Source organism: Pseudophryne corroboree, chromosome 2 (assembly GCF_028390025.1).
Source record: "Pseudophryne corroboree isolate aPseCor3 chromosome 2, aPseCor3.hap2, whole genome shotgun sequence".
Taxonomy (NCBI): domain Eukaryota; kingdom Metazoa; phylum Chordata; class Amphibia; order Anura; family Myobatrachidae; genus Pseudophryne; species Pseudophryne corroboree.
In genome coordinates this window covers 988,668,100-988,692,648 of record NC_086445.1, presented here as the reverse complement: position 1 = coordinate 988,692,648, position 24,549 = coordinate 988,668,100, and the positions used below count along the sequence as shown (strand labels likewise).

The 24,549-nt window shown below is 47.9% G+C and overlaps 1 long non-coding RNA gene across 1 annotated transcript in view; it reads right to left on the bottom strand.

Annotated features, from left to right (window-relative positions):
• Positions 1-23,917, bottom strand: part of LOC134987473 (uncharacterized) — a 78,087-nt gene extending 54,170 nt beyond the window's left edge. Inside the window, exons 1-2 of the long non-coding RNA XR_010193125.1 lie at positions 23,785-23,917; positions 13,400-13,467 (exon numbers count right to left, since the gene is read on the bottom strand). This is a non-coding gene — a long non-coding RNA (uncharacterized LOC134987473). The remainder of the gene's footprint in view (positions 1-13,399; positions 13,468-23,784) is intronic.
• Positions 23,918-24,549: the final 632 nt, after the last annotated feature.

Genomic DNA, 24,549 nt, shown 5'->3' with positions numbered 1-24,549 from the left:
CCAGCTGCATTCGTTCTCTGTGCAGCGATGAGGCAAAAAACGGAACTTCTGCACATGCGTATGCGGCGCAATGCGCACGTGCGTCGAACTATTGCAACAAAAGTTGTAGTTTCACACAGGGTCTAGTGAAGCTTTTCAGTCAGAGTGATTGACAGGAAGAGGGCGTTTCTGGGTGGCAACTGACCGTTTTCAGGGAGTGTTAGTAAAAACGCAAGCGTGACAGGAAAAATGCAAATGTGGCTGGGCGAACGCAGGGCGTGTTTGTGACGTCAAAACAGGAACTGAACAGTCTGAAGTGATCACAAGCGCTGAGTAGGTTTTGAGCTACTCTAAAACTGCACAAAAAAACTTTGCCGCCGCTCTGCAATCCTTTCGTTCGCACTTCTGCTAAGCTAAAATACACTCCCAGAGGGAGGCGGCATAGCGTTTGCACGGCTGCTAAAAACTGCTAGTGAACGAACAACTCGGAATGACCACCAATGTTTTTAAAAATGTTGGGTAAAATTACCTTCAGGCTGTGTGTATAAGGTGTATATGAAACATAAATGCATTCTGTGCTTAGACTTAGGTCCCATCGCCGGGATATGGTCGTTAGGTTGACACATTAGGTCGACCATTGAAGGTCGACGTGCATTAGGTCAACATGGTCAATAGGTCGACATGGTCACTATGTCGACATGTACTAGGTCGACAGGTAAAAGGGTCGACATGCGTTTTTCATATATTTTCTTTTCATTTGTTGGAGTTTTTCATACTTGACGATCCACGTGGACTACAATTGGGAATGGTAACCTCTGGCGAGCGCAGCGAGGGGAACACGGTGCACTAATTGGGGTTCCCCGTCACTTTACGAAGAAAACGAAACCAAAAAAAGTCCAAAAACTCATGTCAACCATTTCACTTGTCGATCTAATTCATGTCGACCTAATGACTGTCGACCTAAGTTGAGTTGACCCAACGACCCGTACCCCCATCGCCATAATATCTCATTATGGTAGGCACTTATTCCAAAATACGGAAAAATCAGATATCCAAAACACTTCTGGTCCCAAGCATTTTGGATAAAGGATACTCAACCTGTAATACCCAAGAACTGCCATCCCAGACCTGATAATCCCACTATGCTTGAATGAAAATAATGCCCCAGAATTGCCTGAGGGGCAGAGAGAGAGAGATCGAGAGAGCTGTGCCGCAACAGCCTGAGGAGCAGAGAGAGCTGTACTGCAGCAGCCTGAGGGGCAGTGAGAGCTGTACCACAGCAGCCTGAGGGGCATAGAGAGCTACACTGCAGCAGCCTGAGGAGCAGAGAGAGGTGCTGCAGCAGCCTGAGGGCAGAGAGAGCTGTACCACAGCAGCCTGAGGGCAGAGAGAGCTGTACCACAGCAGCCTGAGGGGCAGAGAGAGCTGTACCACAGCAGCCTGAGGGGCATAGAGAGCTGTACTGCAGCAGCCTGAGGGGCAGTGAGAGCTGTACCACAGCAGCCTGAGGGGCATAGAGAGCTACACTGCAGCAGCCTGAGGAGCAGAGAGAGGTGCTGCAGCAGCCTGAGGGCAGAGAGAGCTGTACCACAGCAGCCTGAGGGCAGAGAGAGCTGTACCACAGCAGCCTGAGGGGCAGAGAGAGCTGTACCACAGCAGCCTGAGGGGCATAGAGAGGTGCTGCAGCAGCCTGAGGGGCAGAGAGAGCTGTACCACAGCAGCCTGAGGGGCAGAGAGAGCTGTACCACAGCAGCCTGAGGGGCAGTGAGAGGTGCTGCAGCAGCCTGAGGGGCAGAGAGAGCTGTACCACAGCAGCCTGGGGGGCATAGAGAGCTACGCTGCAGCAGCCTGAGGGGCAGAGAGAGGTACTGCAGCTTCTATTGCTGAGAGAGGTGCTGCAGCTGGGGCAGAAAGAGATGCTGCAGCATCAATGTAGAGAGAAGTGTTGCAGCAGCCACGGCCATACCTCCCAACTTTTAATCCTCATCAAGAGGATTAAAGGGACGTGGTCTAATAAAAAGGGGCGTGGTTCCGCGGAGGACCCGCGATCGTGAGCCAGGCCCCCATTTTCGTCACTGAGGGGGCATGCCCAGCGCTCTGTGAGCCGCTGGCATGCCCCCTCTCCCTCTGATTCCAGGGAATAGACGCTGTGTGGGAGGTATGGCCAAGGCAGAGAGTGGTGATGCAGCAGTCAGGGCAGAAAGAGGTGCTGCAGCATCAATACAGAGAGAAGTGCTGCAGCAGCTGGGGCAGAGAGAGGTTCTGCAGAAGCCGGGGCAGAAAGAAGTGCTGCAGCAGCTAGGGCAGAGAGAGCTCTTGCAGCATCTGATGGAGAGAGACATGTACTGTAGCTTCCAGGAAAGAGAGAGGTGCTGCAGCAGCAGCAGGGGCAGAGAGTGGTGCTGCATGACAGTAGTAACTCTGCTGCACAGCTACAAGCAGAGAGTGAGACAAACAGTATAAAGAGGGAGGGCAGAGCATGTGCCGGCTGTCAGTGTCTCCTGCTCTCACCTCTGGCCTGCTCTGTTCCCTACCTAGTCTCCAAGTCAGCGTGCACCTCTCCGCTTCTCCTCCTCCTGCTCTGCGACTGCCAGTACGGGGGGGGGGGGGGGGTGGCAGCGCGCCCTCAACTTTGTCAGCAACTAGAGCTCACGCTCCACTGGAGCCACCCTCGCTACACCCCTGCACGTGGGCAGTCGCAATGAGGGGGTACGCAATGAGGAACATGAGGAGGTGGCATGCGTAGCAGGACATATAAGGGTATTTTTTGCAAAAATACCCCTATAATGCTGCGGAGGGCATTTGCAGGGACAGAGCTTTCTCGAAAGCTATGTTGCTGCATACGATAATTGATACATCCATGCGATGTACTCAATTATGGCACTGCATTAGGTGCGGATGGTGATAAATGTGACCCTTAAAGGGGTATTCAATTAAGTGTCGTTTTTTCAACTGGTCGAAAAAAACGGCACTAATTCTACACAGGGTATTCAATTGCGGGCATTTTTGCCTATTTTTTAATCCATTTTCGCCCATGCCGTTTCACTTTTTTATTTTGTCGAATCGGCATGGGTGAAAATTGCGCCAAAAACAGGTGAAAACGCATGTATCAGTGGCGACTTCACCAATACACATGGTTTTCACCAGTGCCGGATTTTACGACCAGTCAAAAAAACTGCACGGGCATTGAATAGGCACTAATTGAATACCCCCTTAGTGTGATAGGGAAGGATTTAAGGGTTAATAAAAATAAAAATAGTCTGGATTTACTGTATGTCTCTTATTTTGTATTATGTTTAAAAATGGTTGATTTCTTTTTTGAAAAGGGGGAATGTAATAGGGTGTGAGAATCAGGAAGTGGGAGATTTTGTGAGAGATCTACTTTTTTAAATTGGCAATCATTTACATGGCATAAATAGGGTCATTTTGCCATGTGAACGGTCAGCATGCCGACGCCGGAATCTCAAACACTCTGAATGCCGCCAGACGCCGTGTCGGCCCGCAGGGACTATTCCCACAGGTGGATGGGTGTGGTATGGAAGGTGGATAGTAACTAGGTCGACAGTGTCTAGGTCGACCACTATTGGTCAACAGCAACTAAGTCGACATGGTCTAGGTCGACAGGTCAAAAGGTTGACATGAGTTTTTTATGGGTTTTTTTGTGTCGTTTTCTTCGTAGAGTGACGGGGAACCCCAATTAGTGCACCGTGTCCCCTCGCATGGCTCTCTTTGCTCGCCATTCTTTGGGCAAGGTTACCGTTCCCAATCGTAGTCCACGTGGATCGTTAAGTATGAAAAGTTTAAAAAAAAACAGGATTTTAATACCTACCGGTAAATCCTTTTCTCCTAGTCCGTAGAGGATGCTGGGGTCCACTTCAGTACCATGGGGTATAGACAGTTCCGCAGGAGCCATGGGCACTTTAAGACTTTTTCAGAGTGTGAACTGGCTCCTCCCTCTATGCCCCTCCTCCAGACCTCAGTATAGGAACTGTGCCCAGGGAGACGGACATCTCGAGGAAAGGATTTACTTTTTACACACATGGCATTCAACAAAATACATGCCAACGGGCATGAACATTACAGCAACCTTGCTGAAAACATTTTTAACAAATTAACAACTGCAGGCAAAGTACGCACTGGGTTGGGTGCCCAGCATCTACTACGGACTAGGAGAAAAGGATTTACCGGTAGGTATTAAAATCCTGTTTTCTCATACGTCCTAGAGGATGCTGGGGTCCACTTCAGTACCATGGGGTTATACCAAAGCTCCAGTACAGGCGGGAGAGTGCGGATGACCCTGCAGCACCGATTGACCAAACTGTAGGTCCTCATCGGCCAAGGTGTCAAACTTGTAAAACTTAGCAAACGTATTTGCCCTTGACCAAGTAGCTGCTCAGCAAAGTTGTAATGCCGAGACCCCCCGGGCAGCCGCCCAGGATGAGCCCACCTTTCTAGTAGAATGGGCAGTCACTGAATTCGAATAAGCATGCTGAATCGTACCTCTGATCCAGTGCGCAATAGTCTGCTTAGAAGCAGGACCCCCAATCTTGTTGGGAGCATACAGGACAAACAGAGCCTCTGTTTTCCATAACCAAGCCGTTCTAGCGACATAGATTCTCAAAGCCCTAACCACATCAAGGGACTTTGAAGCAGCGATGGTGTCAGTAGCCACTGGCACCACAATAGGCTGGTTTATATGGAAAGAAAAAAACACCTTTGGAAGAAATTGTTGACAAGTTCGTAACTCAGCTCTATCTTCATGGAGAACCAAGTAAGGGCTCTTGTGAGACAAGGCCCCTAACTCGGACAACCTTCTTGTGGATGCCAAGGCCAACAGCATGACCACGTTCCAAGTGAGAAATTTCAACTCAGTCTCCTGGAGAGGTTCAAACCAATCCGATTGAAGGAAACGCAACACCACGTTAAGATCCCATGGTGCCACAGGAGGCACAAATGGAGGTTGGATGTGTAACACCCCCTTCACGAATGACTGAACTTCTGGAAGGGAGGCCAATTGGTTCTGAAAGAAAACGGACAAGACCGAAATCTGGACCTTGATTGAACCCAATCGTAGGCCCGCATCCACACCCGCCTGGAGAAAATGGAGAAAACGTCCTAACTGAAACTGTTCCGTTGGAGTCTTCTTGGTTTCACACCAAGACACATATTTTCTCCAAATACGGTGTAATGTTTAGACGTTACTCCCCTCCCTTCCTGGCCTGAATAAGAGTGGGAATGACTTCTTTTGGAATACCCTTTCGGGCTAGGATTCTGCGCTCAACAGCCATACCCTCAAACGTAGCCACGGTAATTCTTGATACACGCACGGCCCCTGCTGCAGAAGGTCCTCGCGGAGAGGAAGAGGCCGAGGATCTTCTATGAGCAACTCCTGAAGATCTGGATACCAAGCCCTCCTTGCCCAGTCTGGGATAATTAGGATCGCTCGTAATCCTGTTCTTCTTATGATTTTGAGAACTTTCGGAATGAGTGGAAGTGGAGGGAAGACATATACCGACCGAAACACCCACTGGGTCACTAGTGCATCCACTGCTATTGCTTGAGGGTCTCTTGACCTGGAACAATATGTCTGAAGCTTCTTGTTGCGACGAGACGCCATCATGTCTATTTGAGGAATTCCCCAAAGACCTGTCAACTCTGCGAAGACTTCTTGGTGGAGGCCTCACTCTCCTGGATGGAGATCGACACGATCTGCTGAGGAAGTCTGCTTCCCAGTTGTCCACTCCAAGAATGAAAATTGCCGACAGAGCTTTTGCATGTCTTTCTGCCCAGAGGAGGATCTTTGACACCTCTGCCATTGCCGCTTTGCTTTTCGTTCCGCCCTGACGGTTTATGTACGCGACTGCTGTAACATTGTCCGACTGGATCTGTACGGGTTGATCTTGAAGAAGATGTACCGCTTGCAGAAGGCCATTGTAAATGGCTCTCAACTCCAGAACGTTTATGTGAAGACAAGCTTCTTGACTTGACCATCTTCCTTGGAAGCTCTCCCCCTGTGTGACTGCTCCCCAGTCTCGGAGACTTGCATCCGTGGTCACCAGGATCCAGTCTTGAATCTTGAACCTGCGTCCCTCCAGGAGGTGAGAACTGTGTAGCCACCACAGGAGCGAAATTCTGGCTTTGGATGACAGGATTATCCTCTGATGCATGTGTAGATGGGATCCGGACCACTTGTCAAATAGGTCCCACTGGAATACTCTGGCATGGAATCGGCCAAACTGTATGGCCTCGTAGGCCGCTACCATCTTTCCCAACAACCGAATGCATTCATGAATCGACACTCTTGTTGGTTTCAGAATTTGTTTGACCATTCTCTGGATTCCCAGAGCCTTTTCTACTGGAAGAAATATCCTCTGTACTTCTTTGTCCAGTATCATCCCCAGAAAGGACAATCTTGTTGTCGGTTCCAATTGTGACTTTGGAAAATTTATGATCCAACCGTGATGTTGGAGTACTGTCAGGGAGAGTGCAATGTTCTGCACCAACTTTTCCCTGGACCTCGCTTTTATCAGGAGATCGTCCAGGTAAGGAATTATATTGACTCCTTGCTGTTGAAGGAGGACCATCATCTCCGCCATAACCTTGGTGAACACCCTCGGTGCCATGGAAAGTCCGAACGGCAACGTCTGAAACTGGTAATGACAATCCTGCACTGCGGATCTCAGATAAGCTTGATGCGTAAGCTTGATGCGGAGGATAAATGGGAACAAGTAAGTAGGCATCTTTTATGTCCACTGACACCCTGAATCCCCCCTCCTCCAGACTGGAAATCACTGCCCTAAGAGATTCCATCTTGAACTTGAACCTTTGCAGGTGGAGATTCAGATTTTTCAGGTTTAGAATTGGTCTGACCGAGCCGTCTGGCTTTGGAACTATAAATAGACTTGAATAAAAACCTTTCTCCATGTTATGACAAGGGAACCAGGACAATGGCTTGATCCTGACACAATCACTATATTGCTGCTGCTACCACTTCCCTGTCCGGGACAGCAACTGGTAAGGTCGATTTGAAAATACAGCCTGGGGAAATGTCTTGAAACTCCAGTTTATACCCGTGGGACTCTATTTGTACTGCCCACGTGTCTAGGCCAGATTGAACCCAGAACTGATTGAAGAGTTTCAGACGTGCCCCCACCTGAGCGGACTCCCGCAAGGCAGCCCCAGCGTCATGCTGAAGATTTGGCAGAAGCAGAGGTTGATTTCTGCTCCTGTGATCCTGGAGACACTGTGGACTTTATTTCCTTTCCCCCCTCCTTTACCCACAAAGAAAGGGGAACCTTTACCCTTTTTGTATTTATTGGGTCGAAAGGACTGCATCTGAGAGTGATGTGTCTTTTTCTCCAGCGCAGGAGCATTAGGCAAGAATGTCGACTTACCTGCGGTAGCTGCAGAAACTAAAGCATCCAGCCCATCTCCAAATAAGGCCTCGCCTTTATACGGGAGCCCTTCATATTCCTTTTGAAGTCTGCGTCAGCATTCCATTGGCTAATCCACAATGCCCACCGTGCTGAGATTGCCATGGTAGCGGCTCTTGATCCCAAGAGACCAATATCTTTCATGGTTTCTAGCATATACGCAGCAGCATCTTTTATATGACCTAACGTTAGGAGTATCTCGTCTCTATCTATTGTGTCAATGTCTAATGACAAGTTTTCTTACCACTTTCCAATAGCACTACTCACCCACGCACAGGCAATGGTAGGCCTGAGTAGTGTCCCATTGGCCACATCAATAGATTACCTCTCCAACTTGCGGTCTGCCGGCTCCTTAACTGAAGCCGTCCCAGGCGCAGGGAGAAACACCTTTTTTTCTTTTTTTACCGTGACAGGGCACTGTCTAAAATGGGGAGTGACTCCCACCTTTTGGAAAAAGGTAAGCTGCCTGAATTCTTTTTGGGAATCTGAAATTTCTTTTCAGGTTAAACCAGACTCCCTCCAAGAGACTGTTCAGTTCATGAGGTGGAGGGAAAGTTACATTACTTCTTTACTGAAGTGGTAAAGGAGGGGGCTCCGTAACTTCTAACACCTCCTTTATAGCTAAAACATGTTTTGAATGCTTTTCGCTAACTTAGGACCTATTCCCCTGAAATCACTAGTGTCGACACAGGAATCAGAGTCCGTGTCGGTATCAGTTTGTACTATTTGTGCAAATGTTTATGTGACCCAGAGGGTCCCCTGCGGATAAAAAGCAAAACTGTTAAAAATCACATCTTCAACAGATTATGGGGGTGATTCCGAGTTGTTCGCTCGCTAGCTGTTTTTAGCAGCATTGCACACGCTAAGCCGCCGCCCTCTGGGAGTGTATCTTAGCTTAGCAGAATTGCGAACGAAAGATTAGCAGAATTGCTAATAGAAAATTCTTAGCAGTTTCTGAGTAGCTCCAGACTTACTCCTACACTGCGATCAGCTTAGTCCTTTTCGTTCTTGGTTTGACGTCACAAACACACCCAGCGTTTGCCCAACCACTCCCCCGTTTCTCCAGCCACTCCTGCGTTTTGCAACTCGAACGCCTGCGTTTTTCCGCACACTCCCATAAAACGGCCAGTTTCCACCCAGAAACACCCACTTCCTGTCAATCACACTACGATCAGCAGAGCGATGAAAAAACGTCGTAATGCCGTGAGTAAAATACCTAACTTTTGTGTAAAATAACTAGGCGCATGCGCTCTGCGAACATTGCGCATGCGCAGTTAGCGGATAATCGCAGTATAGCAAAAATCGGCAACGAGCGAACAACTCGGAATGACCACCCATTTTCAGTTTTCTACCTGAGACTCAGTCCAATCTCTTACTGATATGATTCACACTATCACGTAAATCTTTCACCCAGTCAGGCTCTTGGTGTCATATTACAACTCTGTGTCCCTAACATGGCTCCCACAGAGGAAGAGCTCCCTGCCTCAGACATGTCACACACGTGCACAATCACACCACAGACACTCCGGGGCTTATAGGGGTCAGACCCACAGTAAAATCTGTCAGTGGGACACAGAAATGAATTGCCAGTCCACAACTCAGCGCTTGAATCAAAAATCCCTGTGTCGTGTACTTTGTACACAGAGACTTTCCGCTCTCTCTATATATATATATATATATATATATATTGGCAATAATAGATTATAATATCACAATATACACTTTCCCCCCCTTTTTGTACTCTGATACTAAAAACAGAAGCTGAGAGGAGGATCAGCGTTTCTTCCCCTGCTTTTTGCTGGAAGAAAATGGCGCTGAGCAGTGTGCTGGCTGACTGAGGAGGAAGCCCTGCCCCCTGTAATGGCGCGTTTCTCCTCAGAATGTTTCACAATATCTTTTATTCTGGCGAGGGTGTAGGACTGTGCCTCGGCATCATATGCCACATTTAGCCAGTTTAGAGTAGGTTTCATGCTTCCCAGGGCGCACCCCCCCCCCCCCGCGCGCCCTGCACCCTGCTGTGCCTGTGTTATGGCTAACATGCTCACGCAGAGTTCCCGCCTGCTGCGCGGTACCTTTTGCCGTCACGATGACCGGAGCTCCTCTTTGGTAATACACTCACCTGTCTTCTGACTTCTGGCTCTATGAGGGGGGTGACGGCGTGCTGTGGGAGTGAGCGCATAGCCGCAGCTAGTGTTCAGTACCCTTCAGGAGCTAATGGTGTCCTGTCAGCCAGAAGCAGAGCCATGAAACTATTCAGGAAGTTGGTTCCTACTTCTTCCCCCTAAGTCCCACGAAGCAGGGAGACTCCCTGAAAATAAAAAACATAAAGTTTTTCAGTGAAACTCAGTAGAGCTCCACTAGAGTGCAACCAGTCTGCCTGGGCACATTTTCTAAACTGAGGTCTGGAGGAGGGGCATAGAGGGAGGAGCCGGTTCACACTCTGAAAAAGTTTTAAAGTGCCCATGTCTCCTGCAGAACCATTGGTACTGAAGTGGACCCCAGCATCCTCTAGGACGTATGAGAAAAAGAAAAAATTGTTAAAAAGTCATGTCGACCTTTTGACCTGTCAACCTAGAACATGTCGACCTAGAGACCCTGTTGACATAGAAACCCTGCCAACCTAGTTACTGTCGACCAATAGTGGTTGACCCAGATAGTGTCGACCTAGTTACTGTTGACTTAGAGACCGGATCCCCTTGTGTAGAGTGTGAGTAGAACCTGTGGGGAGTGCAGCGAGCTACCGAGCCCGCTGAGTGGTGAGCGCAGCGAGCCTGCAAGGGGCTTTGTTGCAATCGCCCCCCGCGCCAGCATTCTACGCCCAGGAACCCGGTGTCGGCATGCTGCACGTTGGGATCCCGGCCGACCGGTCTCCCCTACCCAACCCTTGCTAAAGGTATTGGCCCATTTAAAAAGAAAAATGCCTCCAACAAAAAAAATTAATGACCCCCTAACTTAATGCTTTCCTGTCTTCCCATTCCTGGCTGATTCAACGTAATCCAAGTAAAATTCAATTGTCCCCAGTTATCGCACTGATTGAGCCCATATAACGTAAAGCGGCAAAACCTGACTAAACAAATGTGCGTGACGCGAAAAGTCCAGTTTGAGTGCCCATACGGGTCACTTTTTGCACATTTCAACTCGCCACCCATGGGGTAGCGTGCTAAAATGAAGGTACCATTTCCCCACCACCACCACCACCACCACCACCACCACCCACCATCACTAAGTCCTTCAGATCTCTCTGATAAAAGCTGAACACTGTTTCCATTTTGATTCGCTAACCTACATCTGCATGGTAAAGCCACAAAACCCCTTCCTCTACAGTAGTACCACAAAAAGACCAGTTCCCCGTTTTAAATCGCCCCTTTCTCCTACGAAATGTCTCTCATTAACACCTCTTGAAGAAGTTAGTAACAGGAGTTCCCCTATTCTGGCAGCCATTGCTCGGCACCTCTGAGGGAGAAACAACCAGAAACCTTTATGTCCTGATGTCTGCTGTTCAGCATGCCACACGTTTTCCTTGTCCCAGCATGTGTGTTTCATGGAGATACAATCACACCCTCAAATATTGTAAAGTTCTTTGGTAAATGGAAGATAATGCTGCCTGCCACGATCTGTCAGAGTCATCAATGAGGAGCATGCAAAATACTCTCCCTGCTAGCTGCTGCTATGATAAATGCCACAAGGGGGAGTGAAACTGAGACTGCTAGTGAGTGGCCTGTGTAACCGAAAGCAAAAAAATAACATGAAAGTGCAAATGCTACAGCGTCCTTTACAGCACACAGAGGAACACTGGTCTTGTCAATCCGTCTGCACTGCTGCAAGGCCAACTGCATACCTCCCAACTGTCCCGACTTTCGCGCTGTTACTCCCATGGGCCGTAGTGTCCCGCAGTGGGGAGGGGAGCAGTTGGGAGGCTCTGTCTCTCGCGGTGAATAGACGCTGTGCACATGCACACAGCATCTATTCATGATTGTCAGAGGGAGAGGGGGCATGCCAGCAGCTCATAGAGCCCCCCCAGTGACAAAAACGGGGCGTGGCACGCGATCACGGACCCTCCTGTGAAGCCACGCCCCCTTTTACGTAGGTCACGCCCCCTGTTTCGTGCACGAGCGCGTTACGAGATTTCCCTCTCTGAGATACTTAAATGTTGGGAGGTATGCAACTGGCTCATCAGTTAATGTGTCATAGACCTGGAAGCACACAAGTAAGGGTATGCCTGTAGGTTATGGCTCAATGGGTCGACCTACATTAGCTCGACAGTCAATAGGTCAACCACTATAGGTGGACACTGACATAGTCAACACAGGGAAAAGGTGACACAGGAAAAGGTCGCCGTAACATTTTTAAACTTTTTAGGTGTCTTTTTTTGCGTAACATGACCAAGAATCCCAATTAGTGCACCGTATGCCCTTGCATGCGCTAGGAACAGGTTACTTTTCCCAGTCGTAGTCTACGTGGATGGTAAAGTACGATTAAGTTAAAAAAATCTATTTATTTTTTAAAAGCCATTTCGACATTTTCATGTGTCAACCTGTCCTGTGTCGGCCATTTTAAAGTGTTGTCCTTTTTCCATGTCGACATACCACCCAGATACCATGGCTGTAGGCTGGGGACTTCACCCGAAGTGACAAAAGGGGCCTGTTTACATGACTGGTCTTCATCAGATGACCAACAGACATTGCACTGGGCTGACTGCCAGACAAACACTCTGACACCTTTACTGGCTTGTAAACCATACTTGCCTACTCTCCCTGAATGCCTGGGAGGCTCCCAAAGATTGGGTGGCGCTCCCGGCCTCCCGAAAGAGTGGGCAAGTCTCCCGGCTGGACCCCCCCCCCCCCCAACCCGAGTCCCCAGAAGTCTGCTGCAGTTGGCGCTGTCTGGCGGGGGGGCAGATTACATGATTCACGCTGAATTGCGTCATAAAGGCTGCTATGATGTGATTCCGCTGTAACGCCCCAGGCCCGACCCCATTTGGTGTCACTGCCACATGCCACAACCCCTCATGCCGTGGCCGCACCCCCCACTTTGCCGTCCTGGCTGTATCCTCTCAGTGGAGGCAGCCAGAATGTCAGCATGAATATACTAAACCCAACACCAAAATTATACTGTACAGTAGTTTTACCCTATGTTGGAAGTGACAAGGTGCTGAAATCTATTGCCCAACACCTAATTTTTGTGAAAGCATCTGTAATTTTGACAGCTCCCAATTTGGGCCTTATCATCTCACCTGCACCACAATGCTAAAGGGACCAAATAGTGCAGCAGCTGTCACTAGCTGACAACATTGTCCTCTTCTGTACAGCCTAAGATTTGGGGACAACCAACGAGTTCCCCTTTGAAGCAAGAACAGCATCCTCCACCACAACCAGAGCCCACTGCAACCAAACTTGACTGCACATTCCGCAAACTATCATGTAGCTCCTATGCTGTCATCAACAAGAACCTTAGTGATCTGAATATTTAATCAAGTTGGATGCCTGGGTCCATTAGTTGCATTCCTCTCGTACTGTACTGTACTTCATCCATATGACTCTGGACTTCTGCAATATGGTTTATTTTATTAGGATAACCGGTAACCATCATACAGTTCATGTTCATATGAGCCAATGACAATGGTTCTCAGCTTCACACAGAGACTTCCCAACTGGCCTTATCACTGTCTAACAGAGACCATGGGGCATATCTAATAGGGTCTGAGTTTGCCAGAGGAGCGGGATGCCGGATGAAAACGGATGGGTTTTTTTAAAGCGGCAATCATTTACAAAGCAAAACCATGCATGATTGCCTCTTTAAAAAAAAGTTAGAGATTGGCCAGCATCCTGCAACCTCTGGCAAACTCGGACCTTATTACATATGCCCCCTTCTCTCTAGCACGGGTCAGCATTTCCGGCGTCGGTCATCCAGATAAATGCTCCGTAAAGTCTTTTTATACCTTAACTCCTCATTCCCCTTCCAGACTGACAGGCAAATTACACTCTCACCTTAACTTCTTAAGGGAGTTCCTCGCAGCTGCTCTGTTGATTAGTCACATGCCTTCAGCTGCACCAGGCTGCAGGGGAGAAATGCAGTGAAGTCAATCAAGCAGGTAAGACACACATTTTCTTTCCCCCAAATGCATGACTTGCCTGGCCTTAACAGCTAAACACCACTGGTTCCTCAGTAGCGAGCTCCTCCTATTGCCACACCACTTTTTATAGCAGCACTCTTGCTCAATTGCAAAAACAAGATCTTATGCATCCGCTCCTCAGCTGTAATATAGCCGAAAGAGGCGAACAAGCAGAGCCGGCGCTAGCCGCTCAGCAAAGGGATGCAGTGCAGGGAGGCGCCAAACTGAATAGGCGCTCAGCCTCTCCCTGCTCTGCATCCCTGCTGCTGCCAGCTGCCGCTGCACCTGTCCCCCTGGATGACAGGTAGCGGCCCTGGCAGAATGCAGCGCAGCGGCTCCCCCTCCTCCCCAGAAAGTGTGCACACAGGGTTGATTCTATTTCGGAGTGGGAGAAGGGACCTTCTGACGTATCTAGGGGAGGAGACACGTCACCAGGGGGAGGAGCTACGGGCGAATAGGGTACCCGTAAACTACCCTTGCGGGCTCGCTTCGCTCGCCACGCTTCGGGCTCGGTGGCTCGCTTCGCTCCGCTCGCCACCTGATTACTAAAGGTAATAGTTGGTGGCGTGGATACTAGAGCGACTGTACCGCTGGCGTATCTCCTCCCCCTTGTGTCGTGGCTCCTCCCCCTTACGGAAAAGGTCCCTTAGCCCACTTGATTCTAGCATCTACCGTGCACACAGTGTGTGCCTGTGTGGCCTCAGCCTAAACAAAGCGCCGCTGCCATTCAAGAGAGACCTAGAGGGTTGGGGGCGTGGCCTAATCGCGGGAGCCGTGGCCACGCCCCTTTATGGGAAAAATTGTTGTAAAAAAAAAGTCTAGGGCCCTGTACAGAGCAGGGTAGGTGTAGTCCCTGATCCCTGAACCCCCAGCACTCAGCCCCTGAACCCCTCAGCCAGGGTCAATTCGAGGGGGGAGTGTGATCACTGTGATCACACTCCCCCCACCCACCCATACATGAACAATAACAATAGCAGCAGCCTCTCTGCCCCACTGCAGAACAGCACACTGCAGCATGTGCTGTGCTGCCAAGATGAGAGCTGCTGCTGCCCAGTAAGGTGGGAGGGGGTTGGGAGTGCAGGGGACCAGGGCCCCTCTGGGCCCCTCCATCAGTCCTAGGCCCAGGTAATTAGTTCCCGCTTCCGCCCCCTCTCGGGGTCACTGACAACATCCTACAGAGCCACTGGAGTAACGGAGCCTGTGAGAAACCGGAAAAGAAGGGAGCGGATGAGCAGCGCCCGAGTCGGGACCTCCTGCAGGTACCGGGCCCGCACTGTGGAGGGAATGAAGGCTGTACCTGGCATAGGGGGTAACTCAGAGATGAACGCAGATCACTGCATACGCAGCCGGATCTGCGTTCACCTCTGCACATGCCCAAGGACGACCAGCCGGACACTACTGTGCAGTGTAATGTAACTAACGGACACTACTGTGCAGTGTAATGTAACTAACGGACACTACTGTGCAGTGTAATGTAACTAACGGACACTACTGTGCAGTGTAATGTGACTATCGGACACTACTGTACAGTGTAATGTAACTAACGGACACTACTGTGCAGTGTAATGTAACTAACGGACACTACTGTGCAGTGTAATGTGACTATCGGACACTACTGTGCAGTGTAATGTGACTAACGGACACTACTGTACAGTGTAATGTAACTAACGGATGCTACTGTGCAGTGTAATGTGACTAACGGACACTACTGTGCGGTGTAATGTGACTATCGGACACTACTGTGCGGTGTAATGTGACTATCGGACACTACTGTGCGGTGTAATGTGACTAACGGACACTACTGTGCAGTGTAATGTGACTAACTGACACTACTGTGCGGTGTAATGTGACTAACTGACACTACTGTGCGGTGTAATGTGACTATCGGACACTACTGTGCGGTGTAATGTGACTATCGGACACTACTGTGCGGTGTAATGTGACTAACTGACACTACTGTGCGGTGTAATGTGACTAACGGACACTAGTATGTGGTGTAATGTGACTAACGGACACTACTGTTTAGTATAATGTGACTAACGGACACTAGTATGTGGTGTAATGTGACTAACGGACGCTACTGTACAGTGTAATGTAACTAACGGACACTACTGTGCGGTGTAATGTGACTAACGGGCGCTACTGTGCGGTGTAATGTGACTAACGGACACTACTGTGCGGTGTAATGTGACTAACGGATGCTACTGTGCAGTGTAATGTGACTAACGGACACTACTGTGCGGTGTAATGTGACTATCAGACACTACTGTGCGGTGTAATGTGACTATCGGACACTACTGTGCGGTGTAATGTGACTAACTGACACTACTGTGCGGTGTAATGTGACTATCGGACACTACTGTGTGGTGTAATGTGACTATCGGACACTACTGTGCGGTGTAATGTGACTAACTGACACTACTGTGCGGTGTAATGTGACTAACGGACACTAGTATGTGGTGTAATGTGACTAACGGACACTACTGTTCAGTATAATGTGACTAACGGACACTAGTATGTGGTGTAATGTGACTAACGGACGCTACTGTGCAGTGTAATGTGACTAACGGACACTACTGTGCGGTGTAATGTGACTAACGGACACTACTGTGCGGTGTAATGTGACTAACAGAAACTACTGTGCGGTGTAATGTGAGTAACGGACACTACTGTGCGGTGTAATGTGACTAACGGACACTACTGTGCGGTGTAATGTGACTAACGGACACTACTGTGCAGTGTAATGTGACTAACGGACACTACTGTGCAGTGTAATGTGACTAACGGACACTACTGTGCGGTGTAATGTGACTATCGGACACTACTGTGCGGTGTAATGTGACTATCGGACACTACTGTGCGGTGTAATGTGACTAACGGACACTACTGTGCAGTGTAATGTGACTAACTGACACTACTGTGCGGTGTAATGTGACTAACTGACACTACTGTGCGGTGTAATGTGACTATCGGACACTACTGTGCGGTGTAATGTGACTATCGGACACTACTGTGCGGTGTAATGTGACTAACTGACACTAGTATGTGGTGTAATGTGACTAACGGACACTACTGTTTAGTATAATGTGACTAACGGACACTAGTATGTGGTGTAATGTGACTAACGGACGCTACTGTACAGTGTAATGTAACTAACGGACACTACTGTGCGGTGTAATGTGACTAACGGGCGCTACTGTGCGGTGTAATGTGACTAACGGACACTACTGTGCGGTGTAATGTGACTAACGGATGCTACTGTGCAGTGTAATGTGACTAACGGACACTACTGTGCGGTGTAATGTGACTATCAGACACTACTGTGCGGTGTAATGTGACTATCGGACACTACTGTGCGGTGTAATGTGACTAACTGACACTACCGTGCGGTGTAATGTGACTATCGGACACTACTGTGTGGTGTAATGTGACTATCGGACACTACTGTGCGGTGTAATGTGACTAACTGACACTACTGTGCGGTGTAATGTGACTATCGGACACTAGTATGTGGTGTAATGTGACTAACGGACACTACTGTTCAGTATAATGTGACTAACGGACACTAGTATGTGGTGTAATGTGACTAACGGACGCTACTGTGCAGTGTAATGTGACTAACGGACACTACTGTGCGGTGTAATGTGACTAACGGACACTACTGTGCGGTGTAATGTGACTAACAGAAACTACTGTGCGGTGTAATGTGAGTAACGGACACTACTGTGCGGTGTAATGTGACTAACGGACACTACTGTGCGGTGTAATGTGACTAACGGACACTACTGTGCAGTGTAATGTGACTAACGGACACTACTGTGCGGTGTAATGTGACTAACGGACACTAGTATGTGGTGTAATGTGACTAACGGACACTACTGTTCGGTATAATGCGACTAACGGACACTAGTATGTGGTGTAATGTGACTAACGGACGCTACTGTGCAGTGTAATGTGACTAACGGACACTACTGTGCGGTGTAATGTGACTAACAGACACTACTGTGCGGTGTAATGTGACTAACAGAAACTACTGTGCGGTGTAATGTGAGTAACGGACACTACTGTGCGGTGTAATGTGACTAACGGACACTACTGTGCGGTGTAATGTGACTAACGGACACTAGTATGTGGTGTAATGTGACTAACGGACACTACTGTTTGGTATAATGTGACTAACGGACACTAGTATGTGGTGTCATGTGACTAACGGACGCTACTGTGCGGTGTAATGTGACTAACAGACACTACTGTGCGGTGTAATGTGACTAACAGACACTACTGTGCGGTGTAATGTGAGTAACGGACACTACTGTGCAGTGTAATGTGACTAACGGACACTACTGTGCGGTGTAATGTGACTAACGGACACTACTGTGCAGTGTAATGTGACTAACGGACACTACTGTGCTGTGTAATGTGACTAACGGACACTAGTATGTGGTGTAATGTGACTAACGGACACTACTGTTCGGTATAATGTGACTAACGGACACTAGTATGTGGTGTAATGTGACTAACGGATGCTACTGTGAAGTGTAATGTGACTAACGGACACTACTGTGCGGTGTAATGTGATTAACAGACACTACTGTGCGGTGTAATGTGACTAACAGAAACTACTGTGCGGTGTAATGTGAGTAACGGACACTACTGTGCGGTGTAATGTGACTAACGGACACTACTGTGCGGTGTAATGTGACTAACGGACACTACTGTGCAGTGTAATGTGACTAACGGACACTACTGTGCGGTGTAATGTGACTAACGGACACTAGTATGTGGTGTAATGTGACTAACGGACACTACTGTACGGTATAATGCGACTAACGGACACTAGTATGTGGTGTAATGTGACTAACGGACACTACTGTTCGGTATAATGTGACTAACGGACACTAGTATGTGGTGTAATGTGACTAACGGACGCTACTGTGCAGTTTAATGTGACTAACGGACACTACTGTGCGGTGTAATGTGACTAACAGACACTACTGTGCGGTGTAATGTGACTAACAGACACTACTGTGCGGTGTAATGTGAGTAACGGACACTACTGTGCAGTGTAATGTGACTAATGGACACTAATGTGCGGTGTAATGTGACTAACGGACACTACTGTGCAGTGTAATGTGACTAGCGGACACTACTGTGCGGTGTAATGTGACTAACGGACACTAGTATGTGGTGTAATGTGACTAACGGACACTACTGTTCGGTATAATGTAACTAACGGACACTAGTATGTGGTGTAATGTGACTAACGGACGCTACTGTGCAGTGTAATGTGACTAACGGACACTACTGTGCAGTGTAATGTAACTAACGGACACTACTGTGCAGTGTAATGTGACTAACGGACACTACTGTGCTGTGTAATGTGACTAACGGACACTACTGTGCGGTGTAATGTGACTAACGGACACTACTGTGCGGTGTAATGTGACTATCGGACACTACTGTGCGGTGTAATGTGACTATCGGACACTACTGTGCGGTGTAATGTGACTAACGGACACTACTGTGCAGTGTAATGTGACTAACTGACACTACTGTGCGGTGTAATGTGACTAACGGACACTAGTATGTGGTGTAATGTGACTAACGGACGCTACTGTGCGGTGTTATGTGACTAACGGACACTACTGTGCGGTGTAATGTGACTAACAGACACTACTGTGCGGTGTAATGTGACTAACAGACACTACTGTGCGGTGTAATGTGACTAACAGAAACTATTGTGCGGTGTAATGTGAGTAACGGACACTACTGTGCAGTGTAATGTGACTAACGGACACTACTGTGCGGTGTAATGTGACTAACGGACACTACTGTGCAGTGTAATGTGACTAACGGACACTACTGTGTGGTGTAATGTGACTAACGAACACTAGTATGTGGTGTAATGTGACTAACGGACACTACTGTTCGGTATAATGTGACCAACGGACACTAGTATGTGGTGTCATGTGACTAACGGACGCTACTGTGCGGTGTAATGTGACTAACAGACACTACTGTGCGGTGTAATGTGACTAACAGACACTACTGTGCGGTGTAATGTGAGTAACGGACACTACTGTGCAGTGTAATGTGACTAATGGACACTACTGTGCGGTGTAATGTGACTAACGGACACTACTGTGCAGTGTAATGTGACTAACGGACACTACTGTGCGGTGTAATGTGACTAACGGACACTAGTATGTGGTGTAATGTGACTAACGGACACTACTGTTCGGTATAATGTGACTAACAGACACTAGTATGTGGTGTAATGTGACTAACGGACGCTACTGTGCAGTGTAATGTGACTAACGGACACTACTGTGCGGTGTAATGTGACTAACAGACACTACTGTGCAGTGTAATGTGAGTAACGGACACTACTGTGCGGTGTAATGTGAGTAACGGACACTACTGTGCAGTGTAATGTGAGTAACGGACACTACTGTGCGGTGTAATGTGACTAGCGAACACTACTGTGCAGTGTAATGTGACTAGCGAACACTACTGTGCAGTGTAATGTGACTAACGGACACTAGTATGTGGCGTAATGTGACTAACGGACGCTACTGTGCAGTGTAATGTGACTAACGGACACTACTGTGCGGTGTAATGTGACTAACAGACACTACTGTGCGGTGTAATGTGACTAACAGACACTACTGTGCGGTGTAATGTGACTAACAGACACTACTGTGCGGTGTAATGTGAGTAACGGACACTACTGTGTGGTGTAATGTGACTAACGGACACTACTGTTCGGTATAATGTGACTAACGGACACTAGTATGTGGTGTAATGTGACTAACGGACGCTACTGTGCAGTGTAATGTGACTAACGGACACTACTGTGCGGTATAATGTGACTAACAGACACTACTGTGCGGTGTAATGTGAGTAACGGACACTACTGTGCAGTGTAATGTGAGTAACGGACACTACTGTGCGGTGTAATGTGACTAGCGAACACTACTGTGCAGTGTAATGTGACTAACGAACACTACTGTGCAGTGTAATGTGACTAACGGACACTAGTATGTGGTGTAATGTGACTAACGGACGCTACTGTGCAGTGTAATGTGACTAACAGACACTACTGTGCGGTGTAATGTGACTAACAGACACTACTGTGCGGTGTAATGTGACTACCAGACACTACTGTGCGGTGTAATGTGAGTAACGGACACTAGTGTGCGGTGTAATGTGAGTAACGGACACTACTGTGCTGTGTAATGTGACTAACAGACACTACTGTGTGGTGTAATGTGAGTAACGGACACTACTGTGCAGTGTAATGTGAATTGGTACTATTCTGCGGCCCCTATATTGTTGGCTCTTGAAGTGGCATGTGTAAAAGGGTGCTCTACCTGGCGCAAAGTGTAAGAGGGAACTCTACCTGGCTCAGTGTGTAAAAGGGTGCTCTATCTGGAATAATGTGTGACTGGCTCTACCTGGTGCAATATGTAAAAGGGGGCTGTATCTGGCGTAATGAATATAAGGGGCACTACCTGGCGTAATGTATGTAAGTGATACTATTGTGTGGTGTAATTTTGAATAATGGAGACTACTGTGCAACATAATTATTTTACGCCCCTATATTTTAGGTAATTTTTTTATGACCGTATGTTTATGGATCTTGAGGGGGGCACCAAAATGTGTAGTTACAGCTCTGAGGATGAGATCGTTCACATTTGTATTTGTAAAAAGGCGCAAAATTGATAGTTTGCAGGAGGGCGCCGAACACCCTAGCACCGGCCCTGCGAACAAGGGCAGACTTACCCTGCTCACAGGATGCAGTTTCAGACTCACCAATTACCTGCACACTAAAGGCCTGATTGTGAGTTGGACGCAGTGTCGATGTTGGACACAGTTAAGTAATTTGGTGCTACTGCACATGCACCTAAATAGCACTGTGCATGTGCGCAGAGTCTTGGCTCACAAAGTCACAGGGGCATATACAATTAAAGTCGGATCCATTCCGACATGTATTTGTCGGAATGGATCCGACAACCCCTATTCAATCCCATCTTAATTCGACTTTTTCAAGTCCAATTGAGATGGGACCAAGAGGAGGAGAAGGGGGTGGGGGCTGCGGGGAGACCATCGGGGGGACAGCCGGCGGGCATACAGGGAGATCAGCGCTACAGTAGCGCTGCAGCTGGATGTCACTCAGCCGCCCGACCTCACGGCAGCTTCCACCCGGCTCCAGCAGCGTGCTGGAGCCGGGTGGAAGCTGCCGTGAGGTCGGGCGGCTGAGTGACATCCTGCTGCAGCGCTACTGTAGCGCTGATATCTCCTGTATGCCCGCCGGCTGTCCCCCCGTCTCCCTGCGGCTCCACCCCCCCCCCCTCTCCTCCTCTGGGTCCGCATCTCAGTCCGACATCATTTTGATGTCGGACTGAGATGGTCGAAAATGGGGCCAAAACCGTTTTCGACACAAGCACGTGGATCAGCAGCTATTCCACCGATCCACGTGCTTTTTGACAAGTCGAATTCATTAACTTGTCGAAAAATTTGGTTAAATATTGAATAGGTCGAATCAGGATTCGACCTTAAAAAGTCGAAAACTTTTTTCGACAGACGGCAGTTATCGACTTCAATTGAATATACCCCACAGTTGCTATTGAGATGCACGGTCTCAGAAATGACTTGAAAATGTATTGGGCATTCCTAGGCGGTGACAGGAAGGTGGAAAAGATAAAGAGAACTTGTCTCTTGGTGGTATGCCAATTCCACCCTCCCGGCGCTAATTAAAGATATCTCACAGGTGAATAAGTAAAGAGAAGAATTCCACACACTGCAGCGTATGTTTTTAAGACTTAGTTAGAGTCTTAGGCATACAAGTACATACATGGATAGATATTTAAAACATTGCGCTGTGTGTTACTGATTTTTTTGTTTTCCTAAATATAGGCAATGTTGAATTATATATATATATATATATATATATATATATATATAGTTTTGCAGTATGTCCTGCACTCCCATGTAATGTATTACCTTGACCCGGTGCCCTTACTGTATGGATCAATGTAGACAGGCAAAGGTACGGCACTCGTGGCTCAGGATAAGCAAATGAAAATAGGCGACCACCATGTCAGCAAACTGTTTGCTGACATGGTGGTCGCCTATTTTCATTTGCTTATCCTGAGCCACGAGTGCCGTACCTTTGCCTGTCTATATATATATATATATAAATAAAAATATAAAAATATATATACATGTACTGTAGGAGTGGCTCTGTATATATCAGTGAAGAGATCGGGAGACGTCCGCAAATATCTCAAATAACATTTATTACGTATACATACACAAAAACATACATCTAAAATCTAAAACAATAATCACCTATCAAATATGCATATGGCCAGTTTGAACAAGGGAATATCCCTAATTAGCAAAAAATGTGTGAGGTTGATTAAATAACTGTCTTAGTGACACTTTATATAGTTAAATGCTAAAGTCCTGAATAAACAGTGTATAACACTGTAATAGGCAGTCTCTTAATACTGGATCCACATACGGAGTTGTTACTTTGTATGCCGGCGTCCTGGCTGTAATGGAAACAGTTCAGTGTGAAACTGAAAGCAGTATAAATAGTTACCACTAGTTCTCCTTGCTGGGCTGACGTATCCGTCCCTTTTCTTCACTCGGTGGTGAGGCCGTCACCGCCCCGTGTGATGTGCGCCGGGATGGGATATCCTTATAGGTGGAACTGCAGGCTCTCAGCCAGGATATGCTCACTGCAGGCTCCGATATTTGCTGATCGGCCAGATAGCTGTAACACTGGATTGCCTGTGGCTGCAGAAGTTCACCACCTCTCCCGGATGAATGTATTGGCAGGGTGAATAGTGGACGATAATCAATGCTCCCAGCTTCCCGTGGTGGTATACCAGTATAAATTTTCAGGAGTGCAGTATCAACGCGTTTCGTCCCACAATGCCTTGGGACTTCCTCAAGATTGTTATACACTTTATTCAGGACTTCAGCATTTAACTATATAAAGTGTCACTAAGACAGTTATTTAATCAACCTCACACATTTTTTGCTAATTAGGGATATTCCCTTGTTCAAACTGGCCATATGCATATTTGATAGGTGATTATTGTTTTAGATTTTAGATGTATGTTTTTGTGTATGTATACGCAGGGCCGGTTCTTAGTCTTGTTGCGCCCCGGGCAAAATATGGGGGCGTGGCTTTGAATGGGGGCGTGGTCACGACGCTGAAAGAAAAAGAAAAAAAGGTATACTTACCATCCCCGTTCCTGATCCAGACCGCTGCAGACCCCCATCCGCCGGCGGCGCCACTCTTCTCCTCTCTTCGATCTATGGGAGAGACGTTATTACGTCTCTCCCATAGAACAGCATAGACGCTAGAGGTCAATTATGACCCCTAGTGTCTGTGCCACTATGCTGTGCGGTGCGCGATGACGTCATCGCGCATCGCACAGCAAAGGTCCTCTACATGAAGGGAAACTAGACCGTAGCGTCTAGTTTCCCTTCATGGAGAGGACCTTTGCTGTGCGGTGCGCGATGACGTCATCGCGCACCGCACAACTAAGGTCCTCTCAATGAAGGGAAACTAGACGCTACGCGTCTGGTTCCCTTCAAAGCGGGGGGGGCACAGCAGGGCACTGCGGGGGGCACAGTGGCGGATCTTGCCCTGGTGCGGCGCCCTCCGGAAGGCGGCGCCCCGGGCAAAAGTACCGCTTGCCCGTGGCAAGAACCGCCACTGTGTATACGTAATAAATGTTATTTGAGATATTTGCGGACGTCTCCCGATCTCTTCACTGATATATACAGAGCCACTCCTACAGTACATGTATATATATTTTTATATTTTTATTTTATTTATATATATATATATATATATATATATATATAATTCAACATTGCCTATATTTAGGAAAACAAAAAAATCAGTTACACACAGATGTTTTAAATATCTATCCATGGGTGACAGGAAGGTGGCTAAGCGGAAGCATGGAGATGGCATATCTTATGGGCAGGGGCGTTTCA